Source organism: Myxocyprinus asiaticus, chromosome 1 (assembly GCF_019703515.2).
Source record: "Myxocyprinus asiaticus isolate MX2 ecotype Aquarium Trade chromosome 1, UBuf_Myxa_2, whole genome shotgun sequence".
Classification (NCBI taxonomy): domain Eukaryota; kingdom Metazoa; phylum Chordata; class Actinopteri; order Cypriniformes; family Catostomidae; genus Myxocyprinus; species Myxocyprinus asiaticus.
The window spans coordinates 25,193,648-25,214,013 of record NC_059344.1 but is presented as its reverse complement, the minus strand read 5'-3'; the positions used below and the strand labels follow the sequence as shown (position 1 = coordinate 25,214,013).

General features: G+C 38.9%; 1 protein-coding gene across 7 annotated transcripts in view; it reads right to left on the bottom strand.

Annotated features, from left to right (window-relative positions):
• LOC127411375 (transcription factor SOX-6-like) overlaps positions 1-19,552 on the bottom strand; it is a 167,869-nt gene extending 148,317 nt beyond the window's left edge. For 4 of the 7 annotated variants that reach the window (XM_051647601.1, XM_051647387.1, XM_051647760.1 and 1 more), the window contains exons 1-2: positions 19,110-19,552; positions 16,350-16,464 (exon numbers count right to left, since the gene is read on the bottom strand). The gene's annotated coding sequence lies outside the window, so the exon portion shown is untranslated. Of the gene's footprint in view, positions 1-16,349; positions 16,465-17,035; positions 17,368-18,038; positions 18,236-19,109 lie in introns of those variants that run through there. The other 3 variants (XM_051647177.1, XM_051647254.1, XM_051647316.1) reach the window with 3 other exon arrangements.
• Between the last annotated feature and the right edge of the window lie 814 nt (positions 19,553-20,366).

Below are 20,366 nucleotides of genomic sequence, written 5' to 3'. Positions count from 1 at the left end.
GTTTATTACTGATTCATTGTGTCCTCAATAACCACTGTGGCTTTCTCACATGTTGAGCCCTGTGTACTCTCTCCTCTTTACAATGACTGTGGTGATAAAGTAACTGTGGCTGTACAAATGGGAGTTGAAATAAAGAGAAATTAAGAAAGAAGGGAGGGCAGGAGCGAAAGAGAGACAAGAGACATCACCAGTCGCCGAACTGTATGAGTATTCAAGCTAAGCCAAGCTTCTTGGCAAATTACAGAAAGCTCATGCCCATTAAACCCCATGAGGACAGACAGGGGGCACCCAAACATTAATGATGGGTTTCTTCCTGTTAAATCATCCTTTAGTCATATTCCACACCACATCAAATGAGGAATTGAGTTCTTTTAATGAAAATAGTGCTGAATATTTCAAAGCGGTTAAGCGGGGTGCTTGAAGCCGGTGTTGGTAAAGCCAATCCATCGACCATGACAGTGACTCCAGCTATTGCCTCCAATGAACACACTACCCCAAACTGACTCCAAGAGCATGAGCCAATTGCTACACACACACAGGACATGATGTAAGAGCTTGAACTGATGCTTCAGAAATTAAGGTCCTCCACAAGTCCTCCATAGTTCTCACTATCTCCTATAAGGATTCCATGATCCATATGCGGCAGAACATAAGTATTATGGAAATGAGCACTGAGACATCATTTTTGCACATTCTGCAGGCTAAATAATGGGAATCCATTTGAATGGGAATTCTGCCTTTTGTACTTTAGGTGGCGAAGAAATTTCTCTTCATGAATTTTGCGTGAACTTTGAAATGTGAATTCGCAGGGCTGATTAGTAGGAAGCTGCTTGGTTTGTACCTCTGCATGGGCGGTGCCTCGTACACTGAATATTCACAATGGACAAGCAAATAATTTGATAATTTTTAGTTGCTTTATAACTTCTCTCTCCCATTTTTGCAGGTTTTACACTCATTTAATATCCGGCCACACCTTCTTCATCTGCAGTGTTTCGCCAGGATGAATGTGACTTAGCCTTGAGCTTGTAAAGTGAACTCTTTGACTTTTGCCCCTTGGAGAAAAAGAGTTTTCAGAAAACGAACTTTCAAATTCCAGGCATGTGTTTATCTACAGTAGACTGATTTCAGGCTGATTTAATCAATCATGTGCATAACAGCACTGTGTCTTTTACCATCATATGACGGTAGTTGAATCAGTTACTAGGCTTCACAATAACAATCTAACAGAGCCACACTATCCCACCGTTGACACTCGATTAAAGCAAGCAGCTTGTTTTAAATATATTTTCAAAAATGGGATTACTACAGTAGTGTGCTTTACATAATAAGCTGCATACAGTATGTGCTCTGATAATTAGGGTTTTTAAGCAACTGAACTGTAAGGTAAAGTGCTTCAGATGGGTGAAATATAGATTCAATTCTTCATCTCTCTGACCGTGAACATGCTGTATACCCAGTGCTGTACAGCCGAGGATGAAATATTTTCATTTGCATCAACTTTGCCTTAGGTTTCTTCTTATCCAGCATCCTTCAGAGAAAAAATCACTTTAAATGTACTATTTTCTCTGTTACTCTCCCCAAGTCCAGAACATGTTAAGAGGGGATTTAGGGGAAGTAGTTATTGGGACAAAAGAGGCAATATCCTCCATCAGCAGGATGGTCTTTTACCTGGTAGAGGACAGGTTATCTCTGTACTAACAGCAGGACTAGGAGTCTGGAGGATGGGAGAAGAGGCAGAAGAGGGAAAAATAAGGCAGAATGGAGCCAAAGGCAGTGGGGGAATATCAAAGAGGCAAGGCGGGGTTTTATGAAAACCTCCATGCGTGCCTATTGTCTGAATGTGCGCAGCTGACAGGTGAGGTCAGTGGATATAAACGCATGGTACCAGATATTAAGTACATATCTAGTAAAAACATAGGGAGAAAAGTACTGGCTGACAGTAAGTGTGTGTGTTGGATTTTCTCCACAGAAGAGCAATAATGACCCAATATGTGGGGACCATCCATGTTTGCAGAAATGCACAAGGGTACACTAGAAAAAGCAGCGGAACCGAAAAGACCAACTTTCTTTCACAGGAATAAAAAAGAGATGTCCTATTGCATTGATCGTTCTCTTTGAATCTGCCATTCACCCAGAAAAAAAAAGCACTTGCTTTGCTTAAGAGGGGCTGCTTACAGTTGCAGGTTTTCTGTTGTGTTTATAAAGCGCATTTCACTATTCTCATCTTGGAGAAAGCCGTGGATGGGGGAGGGTGCTGTATTTAAATCAGACATCTCCTCTCCTTAGACTTGCAGACAGCTCTGTGACCAAGCCAGACTTTCATGTCCGACACTGCAGATACATTACATGTGATTTACTTTGCTGTGAAATAACTACAGCAAAACTCCGTATTAGGGGAAGAAATGGCTGACCGGCCATTTCAGGGCCTCAAATCCAGCCCGTGAGGAATTCAAGTCGAGTGAAATACAGCGCCGGTTCTCTTCGATACAGACTACACACACTCCAGTCTATGATTAGAATAGAGCAATCCAAGGGAGCAGGGCCTTGTCTTTTTTGACATTGACAAGTTGGCGTCATTCGATTTTGAGAGTTTATTCCCTAGCCACGGCGCATGGCACTTTTGCCCCCAACTATTGAGTTGGGTTATGAAAACAAGCCTGGTTCTCTCTCAGGTAATGTATTTATTCTCCTGGTCTCATCTTCTAGTTTACGGGGCTGCCGGCCATTCTCTCTCTCTCTCTCTCTCTCTCTCTCTCTCTCTCTCTCTCTCTCTCTCTTATCGCCCATACTCTCACGGGGCATTTTAGCTGCTGAAATCCTGTTCACCACATACCAGTTTTAGAATCTGTGAAATGAGTGCCGAAGAAGCGTGGCCACAATATCTGCCTGTGTTGCCAATGGCCTCGAAAATGGGTCCAGGAGCTTTTTGTCCAGGGAATGCATAAATGGACATTTTTAACACCTTAAAGAAAGGCAGTGCCTTTGTGTGGCCAGACGAGAGAGAGCCCTGGCTCTCCTGAGGAGGCAGACATGCTGAGTGCTGCAGGACAAAGAACCCAGAGCCTGAAGCAGCAGGAGCACATACACACACACCTGCCTCACACACACTTTTATGATACAATACACACAGACCAAACATGAGACATATATAACAGATAAAGGCACAAGGCATACACACACAGGTGAAGTATGTGGTGTAACACAACAAAGGATTGTTGAATGTTTAAACATTCAAACACAGCCTCACGGACTCGCTCAGAGAGAAAATTACTGTACAATATGATGACAAAACATCAGGATGGATTATGCAGACAGAAATGAAAGAAATAATGTGACTGATGTGAAAACAAGTTAACAAATGGTGCCACATAGATTGATGTGCATCCTACCTTTGGAAAAATAATTCCATTTAGATTATCCATGCTTGCAATTCATTTTAGTTTGTCTTTGAGAAATCACCGTAAAAATAAAGGTTGTGCCGACAATCAAGAGTGCATATGCCTTGCCTGCTTACAATGAGCATTTAAATGCAAATATATCTGATGCACAAAGAACCTGCAACTTCTGTCAGTGGCTACATAATCAACCTGCAATTGTCTCCTGACTCTGAGTCATTTCTAGTGACAAGGTCTAGGCAGCAGGCATCTGTATTCAAATTACTGTGCTATTTAAGGCCTTAGTCTATACAGGGATATTTTTCCAATGGTAAGCCGTGTTGAAAGTCAATCATATGGTGAATTAAACCAGAATGGAATCAATTGATCCAGAAAAGATCAGGTTACAACCAGGCCCGCTGGTTGCCTGCAAATTATTTGTGTTGTTCTTGCTCAGACACGGGAGTGTGTGTACGGCAAAGACAAATTTTTCAAATATTACATTTGCAATTGAATTGAAACCTTCACAGTTTGCATTCTCGATGAATGAACAGATACAATTTTTTATGAAGAGACATGGTCAAGATCACAAAGGAGAAAACATTGTTGTGTTCAGTGCTCTCTTTCGGAAGAATAGAAGAAACCTCGATTAAGCACGCCAGGAGAAGCCTTGGTTCCCCAAGGATGGCTTGAATGGTATGTAAAATCTGAAAATATTTCAGTTCTCAGTATGAATGATGGAAAAACAAAAAAGAGGTCACGACTCATCGGTACTTGCATACTTCATGCACAAGTTCACTTTTAATTCTTTTACCAGCAAGCAGGGAGGAGCACATTGTGCTCTAGGGTTTTTGTCTGGTGGCTTCATGAAAATCCAGGAGCATTCTGATGTGTTTTTCTCAGGCAGAGCAAAGGTATGAAAAACTCTCAAATCTTAATGTTATTTTCTTTTCTTTTTTCAAGTTCAAGAGCATGCACATAAATTCCAGCTGAACAAAATGGAATAATTCCTAACAAATGCCTTTCATTGAGCTTCTATTCTAATGTAAGAAACAGCAAGAATTTTAAAACTTAGATCTTTATGTACATTTTAATAAATGTATGAGTACATGTTAGGATCAAAACCAATCATTTTAACCATTAAGAAAATAACATTATCTTTTCTTCTTTTTTCTTTGCTCAAAAATCACAAATGCTCTTTAAATTTTGTAATGCAAATTAATAGAAAATATTTGGTCAGTTTAAGAATTTTTCTGCATTCTTAATTTTCTAGAGAGAAAAATTATTTAAAAATTAATAAAAAAAATTCTGTCTCTCTCTGGTACTAGCCTCATATGCTACAGCTGCTCAGACAGTACAAGGACTAAAAAGAAAGAGAGTGCGCATGCAAAAGAGCTCTTCTCTTCTCCATGGTTCCCTTCTCCCCCTTCTAAGAAAACAAATACAGTGTTTGAATCACTGATTGGTGGTGTAATTGAGTTTAACACTCTTTTTCTGCAAGAAGAAAAAAAAAGAGTCTTTTAAATGACGAGGTCAAATTACCTCTCCAGTCAGGCAATAAATAAGTCAAACAAGGTAAGGGCTCCTGCCAGCATATTTTAGTGCAGAATTCAATTAGTGAAAAACAGGAGATGCGTGGTTCTTCACTTAGCTATTAGATGCACGTCCTTTCCCATGATGCTCTTATTCTGCACAAGGCAATCAGATTGCAGTATGCAGCTGATGGAGGGCAGCTTTAAAGAAATCCACTCCATCCTAGTGACTGCTTGGTGGGGGGGGGGGGGGTAGCTTGGCGAAATTCCATGTGTCACATGACAGTGCAGGCAAATTAGAGAGTGAGATTATTGTTGCTCTATCTCTGCCCTCTTGTAACCAGCCAGCCAGCTATAACCTACCAAGCCTAATATTGTTAGAAAGCCATGATCCAAACAGTGCTGAAACAGATGTTAAGAAGATGCTCTACATATGAAACCAGGCACTACTGGAAAAAAGGGCGCTACTGGAAAAAACATGTTTTCATATACTGTAGATAATTTACAGTATGTGGTCTAAAATTTGACAGGCATATGTGTAGCAATATATATTTTTCCCCATTATGCTACTACTGTACTTTTCCATTATACAGCCAATCTATAGGAGCAGTTTCCATTGATTTCAGCATAGGAGAAGGGAAGTGCCATGACGTAAGTCAAGTGTCGGCTGGAGGGTGATTGAACAAAGTATAGAAAAAGGGAGTGAGAAGAGAGACACAGAAACATACATCCAACACACCCAACTGGCTACAATGTTGCCTTTGTGACATAATGCTCCTCACACAGTGGATTTTGGGAAAAGAATCCAACTTTTCCTATTTTACATATCCAGCAATAACAACTGACGTCACGGTTCCAACAATATGCTCAGTGGCAGTTGTGCACGTTTAGCATTTTCTCAGCACGAGGTGGGGTGGGGGGGTGGGGGGGGTGGGGGGGTGGTAAAATAAATACTGTAAAATTATTATTATATTCCAGTCACGCCCAGGGAACCTATTACAGCATGGCAAAGACCTTGTGAAAATTGAAGAACGTTTTTGAACTCCTCACCTAGCAATGTCGAAGCTCATAACTATATAACAGACAGTTGAGCAAACCAATGTTCAAGAGGAAACTTTAAAGAGGATGTATGTAATGGTGAAATATTATGCCTGAACCATTCATGTTTGTTTTTATGTTTGTGAGATCTGTTTTCACTAATACTTGGCTCTTATTAGAAACAGTCTTTCCCTGCAAAGTCTCTGAATGTGTGTCAAAGCTAGGTGCCAGGATCCAGTTTAGATGGGGCACTCTCCTGGTGTTGATACACACGCTCTCGCGCTCTCTTGGCCGACAATGGTGACATAAGGTTAGCATTATCGCCACTGAAAGCGCGACAGGAGGGTCACATGAAAGGTCTCTCATTTTCTCTCACCGGCAGAACACACGGTTCTTATTATTCTCCAGCAAAACTGACAACGCTCCAATGAAAATATAAGGCGGGTTCCGCCGCCACTACTGTTCGCCACACACTATTTTCAAATGTATCTTAGATTACGCAGCAATGTAAATTTTCCCGGCATGGGCTTTGACGGGTAAATTCAAGAAAAGTAAGGGAAGCAGAAATGTAAATAAATAAATGTGGGGATTTGTGGAGACTCTTAGAGTCTTACGTGCTCGGGTGTTCTCTAAATCACGCACAAGTTGGAGAACTCTGGGAATGTGGATAATTAGAACACAAAATGACCCTTCACCTGCAACATCTGAATTTCTGTGTGTGAGTGTGCCCAGTTTACATGCTTGTGTGTGTCGACGCTGAAAGAATCCCATCTGTAAAACATTCCATATTAGAGAGAAATATGGCAACAAAAAAAAGTTGATGGTGCTCTGCTTCTCTTTGTGCCACTCACATCGGAGCCAAGGCTCAGAAACATAACAACACAGCCATGATTTTGTTTTTTTTTTTGACGTAGGGTGAATATACGACCCCTTTCTAAAGTCTGTGAAAAGGCTGGAAGATAAGCAGCATTTAGATATAAATTCAGACGGGCCTAAGCTTTTTTATGTATAGCTGACTGAGCGCAAAACCAAGCCCTGCTGAAATCAAAAGCGGTAATAGTCAGGTTAGTCACTGTCATTCTAAGAGGGAAGTCGGTTGTGAAATTGTAAAATTGTGAGGCTCTCGCTGTCTATTTCACAGCCTACATTTTATGAACGCTCGCTGAAATGATTTATAAAATAGAGGTTATCACATGGCAGCCAGTGTTTGAGGCTCTCAGAGGTGAGGGGAGAAAAGGCTAAAGCAATCCTAATCTTCTTGCTGAATACAAGTGCTAATAATATGCTCTTTTATCTGCTTTGCTTAAACAGTGCATACTTTGAAGTTCACAAAAACGTGTGATACCCATCGAGCTCTCCAAGCGCAACAGAGTGGAGAGAGAAAGAGAGTGAGGGCAAGGCCTTGCCATTTCCCCCTTCACATTCCTCACCGTTTCAAGTCCAATTTGCTCTGAAAGTCCTCTGCATTAAGCCTGCATGCCAGGGTGATAGCATATGAAAACAAGAGTCAAACTCTGTCCATCCCACCTATTTTTCCCTGTTTATAATTTCCATCATACAGTGCCCATGCGGCGGTAATTCAGACTCCACTGCAAAACCAGTAAGAGAGACACAAGAAGAGAAGAAATATACTCTTGTTACGTTCTCAAAGAGCAGGTTAACAGATGCGGAAAGAGAGAGAGGGAGAGAGAGAAAGAGATTAACATTAATGGGCAGATATCTGTATGCACATTTTCTGCCCAATAGCCAGAGCTGAAAGGGCCCAGATGAAATCTGTGTGGTAAAGATGATATCATAGCACTGTGGTTGCACAGAAGTCTGGCAGACACATACCTCACTCCAGAGAGAGAGAGAGAGAGAGAGAGAGAGAGAGAGAGAGTGTGAGAGAGAGAGAGAGAGAGAGAGAGAAAACAAAACTCCAAATAATATGTCTCCTTGCCTTTCCCATCTGAATATTCATCCTGTTTCCTCGTCCCCAGAAACTCTTCTAATCAGAGTCACTTCCCCTTTAATCACTGGGGTTGTAATTATGATTTGATAAGGCATTTTAGCGCACTCTTCAGTGTCACTCACATATCTATGCTTGGAATATCGTATTAAGAGCTGTCAGCCCTTAAGGGGAGCACTTTCCAAACAGTGCTGATCGGAATATGGCAAACACGCCCATCGGCTCTAATTGAAATTATTACAGGTTTGAACATGCTAAAGCTACGGCTAATGTTTCCCCTGAAAGAGAGTGAGTCAAAGGAATAGCGATGAGTCTAACAGACTCAGCTAAGATTCCTCTGTTTCCCTCTGATGTGCAGTAATTGTTTAAACCTGAGTGGAAATGGCTGAGTGACGTACTCCAACAAGAAAAAAAAAAAAAACAGCCTTGTGTAGCACTTTCCTATTCTGCTCTTCACTTTCTAATTCTGTCCAATACAGGGCTTGAAGGAAAAGCCTTTCTGATTCCATCAGATTCGAGGATGATTGGTGACCACAAGTTGATAATGATGACAGTTTAATTAGAAGCTTCTCTCTGGTCTGGAGTCAGCCCAAACTCTTCCACCCTGCAGATGGAATAAATTTAGCAACAGTGAAGAGGAGTAGGGCCATCCCTTGCTCCTTTCCTCCACCTCCCCTACAACTTCTCTTTCTTTTCGCCTAAGTACTACTGCCGATCAGAGATAGAAAACATTCTTCCCCTCTGACACTGCACCACAAGTTGTTCGTGTGACATTATCACTCAAGCTTGCATCCACTTTGCATGCACACACACACCTCAACGCACCAAGACTCCTTTACAAACCCCAATCACTGACATGTGTCGCTCTGACTTGGCCCTGAAATATTGATACAATGCTTAAATAATGTTAAAACAACGTCCTCATAATAGAAGCAGCTAAAAATGGTCCGGGAGGAGAGAAGTGCTTTCAAGGTAACAGCAGGATTAGATCCACAGCTCTCGGCTCCAGTGTCAAATGGAACAAATTGTTTAATTCGGTGAAAAAGCCTTGGCTGTGGTACAATCAGTGCTGCACTGATAAAATGTCTAATTTGCATTTCGGCAGGCACCGGGGCTTAGTTTAGCCCTGTGTCATAGTTTCGGTTTCTTTCCTGGTAGGGAGGCTATGAGTGTGTGATGAGTGAACTCTTTTCAGCTGCAGGACTGAAAGATTGTCAAAGAGGCTCCAAGGAGATGCATGAAAGGCAAAGCCACAAGATTTTCTCCATTATTTTAACAGATTGCAGTCAACCTATTCAAAAAAAAAAAAAAAAAAAAAAAGAGAGAGAGAGAGAGAGAGAGAGAGATCACAACATTGTAGTTCACTCATTCAGCTTGACTTGGCTTTTACTAACTACAAAACGTCTGTTTGACACAGTTCCCTTGACATTAAGACTACTTGCAAGAAAAATTAACGCTTTGAATTATGTTCCTAGCCCTTCCTGCCCCAAAGATTTAGCATGTCAAACTACTGAAAAAGAGGATGATATTTTATTAAATTACAATTTGTTTTCCACTCCTCCACAAGAAAAGATTCACATTTTCCAGCTTGGTGTTTTTACTTTGGTGTGGTTAATATATATTGGCAAAGCCAGAAAGAGAGGAAAAGACTTCACTTTGGATACACCACATGATTAGTGAGTTCATACTGCTATGTTTAAGAATGCATTTGCTTGTCCACTATCTTCAAGCTGCTAGTGCTATGACTCCAGGAACGATGACCCCTACTGGAGCTTCATGAGACACATTAAGTTCATACGGCCCTGACAAAGAGGCCTATCTCTAAGGCCGCAGCTTTGAAATAAGACTAACAACATTAACTGCTGAGTCTCTTCACATGAAGACCACTCAGAGTCAGACAAGCCACTCTCCTCCACTCTGTTTCTTCCTCTCTAAACTGTGAAGGCAAAAATGGCAGATAACGCTGACACACACACACACACACTCATCACATCAGCTACTGTCACCACTTGCCCCGTCATCAAAGGCTGTTCATGGACACATCAATAACGGCAGTCAAGTGCTTTCTGTCAGTCTGTCTGTTTGCTGCTGTACAGTGTACATACACATCTTACTCCACTGACAGTCAGGTAACAGAGGCTTTCAATTCTTCAGAAAGAAAAGAGAGAGAGCGAGAGAGAGAGAGAGAGAGAGAGAGAGAGAGAGAGAGAGAGAGAGAGAGAGAGAAACTTGTGGTTTGGTCTGCTGAATCATTTTCTTGTGACGCACATGTTCACCAACAACACTGCGAGTGTGTACATAATCTTGGTATAAGGAAACAAAAGGAGCTGGATTTAGAGTGGCAGAAATACTTCAGCTTAACTGCTGTCAGAAACACAGCCACAGTATACCTCTCCTCCCCTTAACGCCACCCTCCTTTGTTACTTTAATTTGTTTTTGTTATTTCGCATCCTGAGTTTCCACTAAAAAAACTGTGGGTGATGCGATTTTGGCATCATTTCTCCTAATATTTCCATATAATTTTCCAGACTTTTTGAAGTCCTATGGCTATTGCTAAAGTCTTGCATAACAACAAGTTCCCCTGCAATTAACCACCAGCTTCTGGTTTCTGAGCAGCAAATATTCAAGACACATTCTAGAAGATTCCCATTATCACAAAAGCCAGAGCCAAAGTGATTACAATACCACTTAAGAAGACAACAACAGGCTTTCTTTCACAAAACAGAAAAGTCCCTGGGAATTCAAAGACCCTTTTGTCTGGAGATGAACTCTGCTCCGAGGTTTGGAGTAGATATATTTTTGACACAGTTCTTAACACAAATGTATCTCTATGTTTTAAGATAACACAACCATGCTTTCTATCATAAGCATGCCAGAATCAAAATCTTAACTTGTTAAACTCTGATACATTTTTGCGCTGCCGCCTGCAATTTTTCACACTCAAATTTAAAAGTACACCATTCACACATACTGTGGACTAATTGCAAAAAATTGGTCTAATTTTTTCAGAAAAACCCCCAATTAAAAACAAAAATCCCAATATTATTCATAAATAATATTGTATGTGTTTATAATCTTATGATAAACAGAATTTTTTTGTCCCAACTTTGGAAGCATGTATTTTTCATTTTATACACCACCCTCATTGTTTCATTTAATATTTTGGCCTCTGAGTGGACAAGAATCTCAATCATTAGACAGCTGAAATCCTCATCTTTGGGACAATATATACAAAATGTTTGCATTAATAGTCGAAAACATATTTTTATGATGATTTGTTTAGCATGCTTTTCCTGCTGGATGGCATATTTTGTTCTGGACATCTAAGATATAACATTGGATTATTCAGCCAAGCAAGCTCACAGTCAAGTACAAAATTGCTAAATTTTTATACAACTGCCTAAGGTAAAAGCAGATATAACATTTTTAGCTATTTGAGGCTTACAGCAACAATGACCACTGCATAAAAGAGTCGTATGTATTTGATGATCATATTTCATTCTGTGATTCTTTTGAGAATCTTTTGAACTGTGGTATTAGGGTAACAAAACAAACTGTGCAATCACATTCCTGAGAATGAGGGCTTTCATTTGATATATGACTTGTCCATTTAAGTGCCATGTGAAAGTCTTTTGTATTCATATTAATATTTCTACCCTATTACCCCTAGGGGGCGCTAATTTGTGACACAAATGTATTCAGGCCTCATTTTGTTATTTTGTTTTCAAATGATACCTCATATTCCTGACCTATGTATACGGGGACTTTAACATTTTAAGCTTAATAATACAAACCTACATATAATTTGTATTTTATAGTATTACAGAGCTGTATATGACTGTACATGCCATCTAAAATTGTTTGCACTAAAATGTGTTTGCATGAAAATGAGGAACACACTTGCAAGGAACCCTACAGCCAGGTTTGTTATTTCTAAAAGCAATACTCATTTCAGACATGGCCTTGTAAATCTGTGTGCCATGTCATTTTAGATCAAGTACTCAGACCAACTAACTCATTTTGAGATTCAATATGGGATAGATTCACAAGATTTTAAAGTAATACATATAGATCTGTTTGGCTGCATGTACTGTCTCTAGGTATGTAATTGTCAAATTACAAGTAGTACAGATAGAGGCTCTCTGCCAGCTTGATCTACAACTGGCTCATTTCTATTTGCAGAGTGTTCAGAGAATGCAGAGTTTTCTGCTGAGCACCATGCAGATCCCTTTGTGATGGCAAACTTAGCATCTTATTTTAATGGTCAATAATTTTTCTACCACGAAAGACTAGGATTGCCGCAAAACGTATATTAATACAGCTCACTCCTGATTCCCTTAATTTGTGTTTGACAATGACTTAGCTGGCACAGCACACTTCCATCACAAGATGATGTTATATGAAACTATATTAAGTATAGCCTAAAATTTGAACTTAGTAAAAACATTTACTTTATTTATTTTTATGGCAGCAGATGGAATCATTTGATGAGTAAACTGATAAACACTGGAATAAAAATTCACTGAAGGTTTAGTTCAGTGGAGTTTTAGATATAAACGTTAAGGGCAATTACAAAGTCTCAATTATAACAATTTAATATGTAACTGTACACAATACTTATTCTTTATGCCACAATAAGCATGATGACTCCATAACCAGTTCCTAAATTTCAACAGTCCCGCAAAGAAATAAATACTGTGACAGACTGTCCAGTTACTGTACATGTATGAAGCTTCTTTGATTCCCTTATAACACAGCACAAGGTAATACATTTAAGAAATAAAATGTTTAGTTAGACACATGCATCTGTTACAAACCAGCAATTTACTTAGAAAATTCCTCCACACACTTTATAATCTTCAAGTAAATTCTAAAGTAATAAGAATGCCATAAAATCAAACAAAACGTAAAAAATTGCTAACTGATCTGCACAATTTTGCAATGTTTGCAACTAAACTGGTCAGAACCGAAAGAGGATAAAAAATGTGAAATGGAAAATAAAAAAGCATTCACGGCAAGGGCAATCACAAGCAGAGTAGGACTAGTCCTAAACACAGAGTCCATATCAAAAGATTGATTCCCATTATTTATTCATGCACCAATTAAAGGTTAAACACGTGCCAAAGCCTCTGTCTCAGAGAGCAGCTGTAGAAGAGAGAGAGAGAGAGAGAGAGAGAGAGAGCGAGAGAGAGAGAGAAAGGAGGCCACAACATGAAGGTTAAGGGAAAAGCAACTAACTTTGTCTTGAAATGGTTTTGGCCATAAGACAAGCTCTCCGCAAAAGAGCATGGATTGGCATAAACATTTGTACAAAATTATAAGTGCATTTGGAGACGCATGCAGGAGTCAACCGCCTCACTCTCTCCCAGCAAACCCTCCACCCCAGAGCGTGTGTATACGGGCTCCAAACCACTGCATTTTAATTACTGCCAGCAAGCAGCGAACCCCTTTGAAATGGAAATGGACCCTGAATCTTCTTTAGCACAGCAGAAATCTTCTTCTGATTTGAAAAAAAAACAAAAAAACAATATGCTACACCAGAGCCGAGATCTGATAATGCCGATTATAACCACAAATAAAGCCAGTGTCAAAAAAACTCACAGTCCCAGATATCTCTACCATTAAATCTACATATTAATGTTTGCTTAGAAGAACACTATGTGGAGAGACAACAAAATAGAAATATTAATGAATGTAGAAGGCATATTTTTCATGCACCTAATTGCAAAGACTTGAAGGCACACTATGCACCTTACTGTCAGCAAGTTCAAGAAAATTTGAATAATTATGGTCTGGGCAATGGTGTGTATTGATGAGATCAATTTAAAGAGCAGCTCTATACCTGTGCTTGCAGTAAAGGGTTTTATCTGGTTAAAGAAGAGGAGAAGAAAGCATTTAGTAATATTTTGGATTGAAAAGTTTCTCTCTCACAGGTTCATTGTGCAGCACTGGGTAACAGATGAACATGCTTTTTCAGCACAGGTCAAAGAGCTGCCCTTTATTTACAAAGAGTGTCTGAGACATCGAAGATATATACAATTTTCTATTCTTGAGCAAGTGTAATGTCTAGAACTAAGGCTGCAAAAGGGCAAAAAAACATAAAACCTCTTAGAAAAAAAATAGTTTGCAGTTTAGACTGTCGCTGAAAGACATGCCCAACTGTATTGGTATTTTACAAGGCCTCTTGTGCTATAGCTTCACATATATTTTTCAGAGGCAAGACTGCAATTTGGGCGTGTTGTTAAGCCACAAATAAGTATAGGTTGGATAATTTGTACTTGCGCAGGAGGAAAGAAATACTTAAGTCCTAATGTTAAAGGTCTTCACAAGACTACAAATATACTTATTTACTATCAGTCATTTGATTGTTGGACCATGATAACAGCTTTGATTTTGTTTCTGCACGTCCATGGTCAGTATTCCTGTCTATGTAAATCATTAGGAGATACTAGAAACACTGAGGAACTTGAGCAGATGTCAGTGTGCCATCTTCATTGATGACAATGCATCTGTCTTTCTCCAAGAATGCAGTGCATAGCTCTGAGAAAAGCAACTGCTTAAACACTATGAATCATCAGTTTGCGAATAAATTCAAGATTTACAATTTAAGCATGGTAAAACTACGAAAATGTTTTAAAGCAAATGCTGCCTTCCTTATGTCTTCCTCATTTCACTAATTAGTAGCCTAACTTCTTATAATCAAAAGTGCAGCAAAGCTTCAAGAACACATTGCAGAAACTTGAGAGATTCTGCCACAAAAGAAAAAAAAAGCCTTCTAATAAACATGTTGCCATCGGTTTTGATCATTGTTGAAATATTCCACAGCAAATTAGCTAACACTTATAAAGACAGATGTCACAACATGTGCTGCCACATTTCCTCCTCATGCATTCCTCCCCTACGGCTGGCGTGCTGCTTACCTTTACCAGGCCTGCTGTTGTTTACCTCCAGTGTTGTTTATCATTAGAATTCTGCTGGCACTGTTCTAACCTCTCCAATACAAGGCACAGCCAGACAAGGGTTGCACCTGAGCATCTTCCACTGTTTCAGCATGCTCTATTGCACTAAATACCTGTCTGTGTATGCTGTGTTGGTTCTGTGTATGTGTTGGATAATACACTAATACATTCGGTACGCAAAATGACGATAAAAAATATTGGCTCGTATTTTTAAACAGGTGTATATGATGAGCGGTATCAATTTTAACTTAAAATAAAAGTCTTTGTTCTCATTTTAATATAATTTTGAAGACACTGAAATTATTCATGAATAAACCTGTTGTAAGCTAAAAGTGGCCATGCGCTGTCAGAAGGAGAAAAAAAAATCCCTCTACTCACTTCATCCCTCACTGTATCTTTAAGATATACATCCACTTAAGAAGTATAAATGTTCTTTAAACATAAAAGACGTCCATGTAAACTTAGCTGTGCTAAGGTAAGTAATGATATTATAAGCTAAATATGGTCATTAAAAATGTAAATAATAAAACAGAGCCAATGAAAATTGTGTAAGTGCCAGAGCGGTGTAAATTCATTGAAAACAGATTAAAACTCAAAATAACAGTTAGAGAAATCTGAGACAATAATTCACAAGTGAATACATATGGCAGACAACCTCTGGAAACAACAGACTTTGGCTTCATGGCTAAACAAATCACATGAAAGGGAATTATTTAAAGTTCATTTACTGTCCAGATTTTAGGAGTGATAATGCATTGGACTGATGCCAGGCAGCTATGCAATTAATGTCCCAGAAGAAGCCAACAGCAGTCCTTTCGCATTCATATACATATATAAATACTGTATACAACTTATGATCAACTATGGACAGAAAATGTATTGTCTCATTTCAGGAATATTAAATATATAAAAAATGAGTGCCCATATACAAAGGTTTGGCATGAGGGTCTATTCCTATCACTTTTCCTTAAATTTAGGAGGACCTACAAAACACCTCCTGATTGATTTATATATATATATATAAAATAAAAGCATTTAAAGATTGAATTTAAAACTTATATAAAAAGATTTTATGTTCTCCATTAGATTTTGACCTTCCTGGCTTGTATTTCAAACACTCAGTAACTGCATAGAGTCTGATAGTGTAACAGACTCTCTGCAATAGTGTTTAAACAACGAGAGCTGAACTGATTCATTGCCTCAATCCTAAATACAGTATGCAAAACTATCATCACTGCATATAATATTTCATCGGGGTAGTATGCCGACACACACACACACACACACACACACACACGCAAAAGTCATCTACATCTGGAGGAGCTGACAAAAAAAAAAAAAAAAAAAGCATAGCCTACTACAAGCGGATTCTTTACATATCAATTGGCCAATCTGTTCAAAATACATATCTCAGTTGTCAAGTTACCAATGAGATATCAAACAGGAGATTCAAACACAAATGCGGTGTGCAGAATGCGGTGCAAATCTCTTAACTTACTGGCACCATAAGCGTTCGTCTGCAGTCTATATTTCTGCTTGCCGGATCCAGTTAGGAAATGCTCTTTACTCTCACAAAGCCACAGGTTCCTCCCCAAATCCACGGACAGAAAGTCCTGCAAAACAAATAGAGATCGTCATTATCTCAGACTCGGACGCTTTCATCTCGTGGAATATGAAAGTGCATCGGATGAAGATATCGTTATAAAACTGCGCATAAACTTTGATTCATATTTAATTTATGCTCATAAAAAAACATTTGGAAAATCCAACATAGCCTTGAAAAAATTGGCATGAATGAAAAAAAAAAAAACTTCACTCGAATGCGTAGCAATGCATTTGAGAGGAGCTTTTATAAAAGAGGGGTTCACTATCAGTAAAGGCTATGCATGGCTTTAATTTTTATTTGATATGTGCATTTTTAAATTTCACGATTTTATTCTATTTTATATTTCGATTCTGTTTTTAAATGTATTTTAGTGTATGACTTAAAAAAAAAAAAAAAAAGGCTGAATGTAAAGCAAATGCAAACAGTCGCATGCTGTCCATCAAGAGACACCCTTCCTCAAAGGCAGTGAAGAAGTCTATCTCTATTGAGTGAGGCATATCCCTGTATAGCAATCAGGACAATGTGCTGAACAGGCAGTCTAATTATAAATGTTCCAATGGGCTCCAGTGCCATCTTACCTTATGAGGGAACAGCAACTGCTCAAAACAAAATGCCATTACGGGCTCAACTTCACCCCAACAGAGGGACAAGCCAGAGGGATTGTTTTTCAAACAGTCCCCTCTCACTTAAGACAAGAATGTATTATTAGACACCCGGTTATTCTTACAGACTGGACACAATTTCAGGAGAGAAAAACTTGCACAGTTAAGCTGTGTTTAATTAAGGTGTCAGGTTGTGTCCCTGCACGGGAACAACAAAACTTTTGTGTTTCTGCTCTGGGCTTTAAAAAAAAGTGTTTCGCTTTCTGGCGTTGTTAACTGAAATAAGTGGAAAAACTGATCGTGAGTTTTGTTTTATTTAATTTCCCGTTAGACGTGTCTAAAGGGCGTGTGGTCCTCCTGAGGTGACTCTTTTTGAGTTTAAATTCCTTTATACGTCGGGGTGCTGTGATGTGCTTCTTATTGAAATATTATCACAACGCGTCCAGCAGTGGAAAAGCTCTTATCTGTGTCTGTGAGGGTCTACTTTTGGGAAACACCCATGAGAATATGGGCTATCTGTGTCTTACAGACCGAGTTCACACACTTTGCGCACCAATTGTGTTCTCAAAACGTCTTCGCACTGTTTCTGGAAATCTCAAAAGCATCATGTAGCGCATAACAAAAACAAATGACGAAGACACACACTGATGCAAAGTGTACTATCTCATCTCAATTAAATGACAAACAATGGAAAACAAATGTTAAAAAAATATTTTACTGACATTATTTTAAGCTATTGTAAGTGCAAACAACCCCCCACATGTCATTTATAAAATAAAAAAAATAATATATATATATATATATATATATATATAAATAAAAAAAACAATAACCCCGCAAAACAATAGTGATTTTCTGTCAACTACCGTATTTAACACGAGGCGGATCATTTTAATGAGCGCTATAACCACTCAGAGATAAAATAGCAATAATTCTGATCAAACAAACGCACACATTACATTTCTCGGAGTTCACTTACTTTCAGTCTGAACGTGGTATATTTCAGAGCACCGTTTTCGAGCTTAGAAACTAAAAAGAGTCTGCTTGTCCAAGCTGCATATTGTCTCTAAATGGATCAGCTTTGGATGAGGTGTTCATTTTAATTTATGGCTTATGCATTCTTCAAGGGTCAGTGTGCCTGACCTCAAGCGAAAGTTAAGAAACAATTCCCAGGCTCGCAGAGAGAACAATTTGGCCTTATTCTTTTTCTAAAATCCATACACCTGTATAGCTATCTCTTATATAAGCGGTGTCCGATCCTAAATAGACAAAGCATGCTTATTTTATTTTATTTTATTTTATTTTAATAGAGAGAAACTTAAAGCACATCGAAAAGGACCTGAGAGGTTCTTGCCTGTGCTGTAGCTATAGCGGCCGTTCCGCTGTTATTGTCAATAAATAGTACCGCTTTGTGGACAAAAGTGAAATTACCTCCTACCCAGGGAAGTTTCCCGTCGTCCGGATGACAACTATAGCTACGTCTACAACTCTAAAGTAGTACGGATTTGCACAATGGCACTGCATACGGAGGAATTATCATAGCGACATTGTTAGACACAGACAGCGCATTATTATTGCCCAATAGTTGTGTTATCGTTTCAGTTCGGCGCGTGCGTTCATGACAACAATAGTTGTCGCAACAGCGGACAATGAAGTAAAAACAAAACATTATAACTGCAGGGAACACATAGAAGAACATTCTGTGTAACGACTGATTAATCGTTTTAGCTAATTACTATGATTTTAGCAGTTTCTTTGAAGAAAGAATCTATAGAAGTCGCTCGCGCCATGTCATTCTACGGAGTGTTGCACATCTCTTTGAGCTGAAAATTACTAAGCCAAATATAAATCCAAGACAAACCAAACATTCAATTACTTTAGAGCCTTAATGTATAACAACGGTACAGGAAACGTCTAAATATAGCCTAAAACAGTAGCCGCTCCTCTAAAAACAGTGAGAAGCGGTGTTACTACGCTAAATGACGATCAACACAACATAACGAAAAGACACGAAATCACGGACGGCAGGTTACCAATGATAAAAGTTTACCTTGAAGTGAGCAGGGCACCAAACACAAACACTCGTCTTCGCTGTATCCCGTTTTGCTTTTGAAAAGGTTTAGAAATGATAAACACTGATCTGTAGTAGAGCAAAGAAAGGAAAAAAAAAACGAAAAAAAAAAAAAAACTAAAGTGTCTCGCTTCCACTGACCGGAGAGGGAATCCCGCTTTGACTATATGAAGTTCAACTGTCAAAACTGTAGAGAGCACATGTAAGTATATTTATCGCGCTCACTACTCTAATACAGAAGCGAGAGAAGACGATGGTTACTGCTGTCAATCTTGGCAATCAATGCAAGCGGCCATGTCGCAAGTATTCAAAGCATTTCCCGTCGTGCAACATCAGAAAGTGAGTGGCCAGGGCATTGATCTGAGGAAAGAGGCAGGGCTCCCCCTCCCAGACAACACATGAGAGAGAGAGAGAGAGAGAGAGAGAGAGAGAGAGAGAGAGAGAGAGAGAGAGAGAGAGAGAGAGAGAGAGAGAGAGAGAGAGTTTTTAAGTAGTGGAGAATGTGGAGTAAAAGCCAGAGCTCAGGTGATACTTTTTCACCTCAGATATCAGGAGCAATAGGCTATACAGTACAACATATTTATATGCATAAGTATGTAAAACATAACTTTGAATGCATTTTTGCAAAAAAAAAAAAAAAAAAAAAAAAAAAACCAGAGAGTTAAAGTTGTATATTTATATATATGAAATATTTGGTTACAACCAAAACTATGTACACCGCATTCATACCGAGTTCTGATTAGGTGCAAAATGGAATTTTACCTTTGCGCGGATTTCTATATATTGTGCACATTTTGTCACGAAGGCCCACCCATAAATTTGGCCCATAGACATGTGAAGATGTGAAGGTGAAAATGTAAAGGTGGGGATCTCTTCCTCTGCGTTACAAACTCTTTTGAGTATCTCTTTAAACTTTTATTAACTTTTAAAGACAGAAAACAGAGGCCAAGTTTAAGCGACGGGACACTTTTTGCCTCTTTATTTTGACAGGTGGGAATGGATGCAGAAATGAGCCTTTATATAAAAAATACCGATGTATATTAATTGCTGACTCTTTCAGATTGTCTGCTGATAAGAAACTCCCCTACAGGCTTTGATGGAATTTTAAGTGTCAAACCTTTGACATCGCTTCATTAAAATAAAACAATCCTATACTACTGCAGAAGAAAAATTAAAATACGACTCTCAAACGCTGTTATAAAATCAAAAGTGATTAATGTACTTCTGCATATAAGA